The sequence below is a fragment of the Cetorhinus maximus genome, chromosome 31 (genome assembly GCF_964194155.1).
Source record: "Cetorhinus maximus chromosome 31, sCetMax3.hap1.1, whole genome shotgun sequence".
NCBI lineage: Eukaryota > Metazoa > Chordata > Chondrichthyes > Lamniformes > Cetorhinidae > Cetorhinus > Cetorhinus maximus.
Genome location: NC_135909.1, coordinates 19,175,977 through 19,180,900, shown reverse-complemented (window position 1 = coordinate 19,180,900; position 4,924 = coordinate 19,175,977). Strand labels below are relative to the sequence as shown.

The following is a 4,924-nucleotide window of genomic DNA, read 5'->3' as shown; positions in this document are numbered from 1 at the left end:
CAGTTTAAATCTATTTTTTAACGCTGCCTTAATGGGGGTATAACTGGAAGCCAGGTTAATTAGCGGATTTACAAGTTATTGTAGCAGTAATTTGTAGACCTATGTATGTACTTGAAATATTTTATTTTGCTAATAAATGTTTAATTTAGTTTTGAAAACACCTTTAGAGTCTTGGTAGATATAATACTACTGAATTCAGGGCACGCACCTTGAAATAAAATACAAATTGCCAAATCGTTGTGACCGAGTGATCAAGTTTCCTTTGTGGATTTGATCCGCTTGGCTCACACCATCTGCCGCGTCATAATAGTAGCGGATTAAGAAGGCAGCACACCCCCATCTTCTCAAGGGCAATTCAGGATGGGCAAAAAATGCTGGCCTATCCAGCGATGTCAACATCCTATGAACGAATACAAAAAAGTAGACGGCGGAGCTGTGAAATATTTAAAGGGAAAACTTATTCACAGATCTTCCTGCTTCCCTCCCTCTCAACCACACAGAACAGCAAACTCACGGAATCGTAACATACCCAGAGACGGAAAATTCAGAGCTAAACACATCAAATACACCTCCAAGGCCCCTCAGATCAAGTCATCAAGCTCCTCTGCTCTGATTCCATGAGAATTTAGTTAAAATATCCTCCTAACAAACGCGCTGTGGTTAAATCCCTGTCGAAGAAACTAACATTTGGATTCATTTGTGAAGCTGAGCAAAACGGGGCCGAATCATTTTATTTTCAGAAAGGTTTTCAGAATGGCTGTTTGAAATTGTCCCTTCTCATAAAGTAATTCGCTGCACAAATTTACAATTCAAAGTTGCCGCAATCCCCCACAACTTCAATCAACGATTCTTTTTGCGATTGCATTGGACCTGGAAACCGCTCTCTGCATTAATCTCACTGAACCAGAGCGTGACCACCTTGTATCTGTCAGCGTGGAGGTGACGGGGTTAGGGTCGCATTGGGCCACTTAAAACGAGAGTGGGGCACGACGCAAGGGGGAAGGGCGAGTGTTCACCGAGGTTTCTCATACATTCCAAAAGCGAAATAATGAAGATGCTGCAAATCTGAAGAAAACACAGAAAAAGCTGGAAACACACAGCAGAACTGGGAGCGTTTGTGGCGGGACAAACAGAGTGAACGTTTCAGGTCGGGATCCGTTTGGTTAAATTCATCCAGTTATTTCCATTCTGTTTTATCCAGTATTGAAGGGTGAGTGAAGAAACAGATAATAAGGCAGCAGTTTTACTTTTCATCTCTTGATTTTTTTTTTTTCATTTTTCATCAGTTTCTCTTTTCTCTTCCGGATCTATAAAACGACGAAGATCCAATTCAATTGGCTGTTTCCGATATATCAATCGAAATTCAACATTTCAATCCAATAGATTTGTTGTTTCAGGTTATTTATCGCTCTCTGTGTTTTATCGTGATTTAATCTCTCGCGGTTTGTATGATGATTAATGTTACATCTTACTGCCTGTTCTGGTGAAGATCAAAAACAGAAACGACATTTCCAACATTGCACATCTGGCTGCACAGTCGGAACCGTTTTCACGGACAGGACGGGCCTCATTCTGCGCTGTTGTAAATCTAAGAGTTTATGTTTCCCTCTCTCTGGCCAAACTGCACAAACTTTATTCTCCTTTTATCTTTACTGATTTCCAATACACCATAGGCTACCGCTTTTGCTTTTTTCCTGCGCTTCACTGGATTAAAACGAATGACAACAGTAACTTTTTCCATTGTTGATCAAAAGTAATCGATGTGAAACGTGAACATCGGTTTCACTGTCCGTGTTACTGCCTGAGATGCGGAGTAATTGCCAAAATGTCTGATTTCCCAATCACGATGTCCAAAGATGTTTGGTCGACTCTAGGTGGCATTGAAACGATTCCTTAGTTGCACAGGGGGTCGGTTACCGGCTGGCTCGTTGGTCTAGGGGTATGATTCTCGCTTAGGGATCTTCATTGTGTGAACTTGCGAGAGGTCCCGGGTTCAAATCCCGGACGAGCCCTGCTTTTTTCAAATTCTAATTGCGGAAATCAGATCGACATTTAAACACCCTGGAAGTTCATTGCAGAGAATACTTCACTTCACCGGACGGGAAGAAAATGAACGCAAAGCCTCCTCGTGTCATGGGACTCTGAATTCATCCCACTGTACCAAATGCAGCAACTCCCTCCTTGCGGAGGCAGGCACGATGCCCAATGCAGTCACTTGCAATTTTGCCTGAACGAACACACAGAATGGCATAGTTTGATTTTTTTTTCTCGATATTTGAGCTGTTTTCTAGTATTTGTGTTTCAGCAATCCGGTTCAGGGGGAATTAACAATCAGGACATCTGGGCAGGACTAAAATTGTGGAGCAGCAAAGTGTTTCACTCCCCGTATTACAGCCGGAGCTGAGCTGGAATTGTTCATTGCTGTCTTTTCACTATAGCGATGTAAAAGGGTGACTGAAGCACTTTGATGGCAATCAACATCTATATTCATTGAAGCGGGTCATCTCCGCTGGCTCTTTGGTCTAGAAGTGCGATCCTTAATTAGGGATTTTTGTTGAATTGGTTTGCGAGAAGTGAAGGGTTCAACCCCCAGCCAAACATCATTGTTTGTGGCTTTTGGTCCAATATGTGGGCTGTGTAAGGAAAACAATGAAGAGCTGTGCTCTAGAAGGTGGGATTTACTGAAATCGGGAGCAGGTTTGAGAATCCCGGTCGTTATTGCTTAGAGTTTATCCACGCTGCACATGTGGGGAAAATAAACACAGGCCTTATAAATGTTTGCCTATGTAATCTGACTCTGAAATTATCCCAAAACAGCAATTCAGGCAACCCCATGCTTGTGGGTTCAGGTTGCAGGCTGATGAGTTCTGTTGTAATATTATCTGAAATAACTGACAGAGCTGGTAACCCCGCAGCTTGGTTTTTATTTGACCGCATTTACACTGTATTCCAGGAGTTTCACTGAGGAGAAAATGGGCCTTTATGTGGTTCCGCAATCTCGTTCAGAGGGAATTAACAACCAACATGTAGCTGTAAGTAAGAATTTCCTTGCAGACATTAACGTGTTCCATCCCGCGCTCATATTCACATTTGAAAATGATCAGTGTAACCAGCTCCCTTTCCTCGATGTGCTATTTGAGAAATCCACTAAATGAGTTCCCTGCTACTGTCTATCTCAAGCCGATCATCACTGTTCAGATTAGTGTGAGTAGAAAATTGGCAGCTGGCAGAAAACAAAGAGTAGACATAAATGGGTCATTTTTTTCTGTTTGGCAGGATGTGACGAGTGGAGTCACGCAGGGGTTTGTGCTGGGGTCTCAACTTTTTACACTTTATATCAATGACTTAGATGAGGGTAGGCAAGGCATAGTAGTTAAAATTGCAGAAGAAACAAACATAGCTAAGTTGCGAAGAGGACATAAGAAGATTGTAGACGGATATAGATAGGTTGAATGAATGGGCAAACATTTGGCAGATGGTGAAGTTTTTCGGTTTGGCACAAAGATTTAAAAAAGCGGAGTATTATTTAACGGGGTACGCCTGCAGAATTCCGATGTGCCGAAGGATCTAGGTGTTCTAGTTATCGATTCACAGAAAGTTAATGCAGGTACAGCAAATAATTGTGAAGGCTCGTGGAATGCTACCCTTTGTTACGAGAGGAATTGAACATAAAAGTAACAATGTTATGCTTCAGTTATAAATGGTATTGATGAGAGCACATCTCGAACACTGTGTGCAGTTTTAGTCTTATTTAAGGAAGCAGGTAAATGGGTTGGAGGTGGTACAGAGGAGGTTGACTGGATTGATAACTGCAATGAGCGGGCTGCCTTATGAGGAAATGCTGTACAGACTGGGCTTGTTTCCACTGGAGTTAAGGAGATTGAGGGGTGACTTGGTTGAAGCATATAAGACCCTGGATGGTCTTGACAAGGTGGACGTGGAAATGATATTCACTCTTGTGGGTGAGTCCAGAACTAGGAGGCACTGTTTTAAAATTAGGGGTCGCCATTTTAGGACAGAGATTAGGAGAATTTGTTTTCTCTAAGACGGTTGTGTGACTTTGGAATTCCCTGTCTCAGAAAGCGGTAGAGGCGGGATCACTGAAATTTTTTAAGGCAAAGGTACAAATTTTCATGTTAGGTAAGAGAATCAAAGGTTATCGGAGGTAGATGGGAATGTGAAAATCGAAACACAAGCAGAACAGCCATGATCTTATTGAATGACGGAGCAGGTTTCAGGGGCTGAATGGCCGACTTCTGCTCCTATTTCGTAAGCTCGCATGTTGATATGTTTGACCAATCAGAGTTGACTTGCCTTTTTTTGGAATTAAAACAAAAGCTTTGGATTAACTGTTTCTTGGTGCATTGTCTATGGCAACGCCTTAACCATTCAGATTCCACATGCCAGCCAATCAGCACCCTGTTTATCACATAGTTTTCAATGTTGTTCCCTTTGAAATTTGGCGTTCGTGTGTCTGTCCTGATAAGTGCAAGATAAAAAACTTCGACAGCATGTCTCCTGTTTTTTATCAGAAACATTCAAGTTCTGTGCCACCAAGTGGCTATTTACCTTAAAACTGGGTCCTGTGGTTACTGACCCTTCTGTCACTGGGTTAAGAAAAAAGTTCTCCTTATTTAGTCTATCAAAATCATTCATCATTTTGTGCAACTCATTACTGTTCTGTCGACATAGGCGACATGAGGAAAATGCAGGGAACACTTTAAGATTGAAGTAGAATGTGTGTTTATCCACATTCAGGCTATTTCAACACTGTGCAGTCGTAAACCCGACCAAGGAGCTTTCCAGGAGAGGAAACAAGCAGCATTTGATACCGAGCCATATATTAGACCAGGTGGCCAAACACTTCATCAAAGAGGTAGATTTTAAAGAGATCGTTAAAGGAGAAAGGAGGGCAGGGAGGTTT

At 42.1% G+C, this 4,924-nt stretch overlaps 1 non-coding gene across 1 annotated transcript; it reads left to right on the top strand.

The window, feature by feature from the left end:
* Positions 1–1,922: 1,922 nt before the first annotated feature.
* Positions 1,923–2,012, top strand: trnap-agg (transfer RNA proline (anticodon AGG)). Its single transcript is given in 2 exon segments — positions 1,923–1,958; positions 1,977–2,012. It is a non-coding gene; the product is annotated as a tRNA-Pro (tRNA).
* The last annotated feature ends 2,912 nt before the right edge of the window (positions 2,013–4,924 follow it).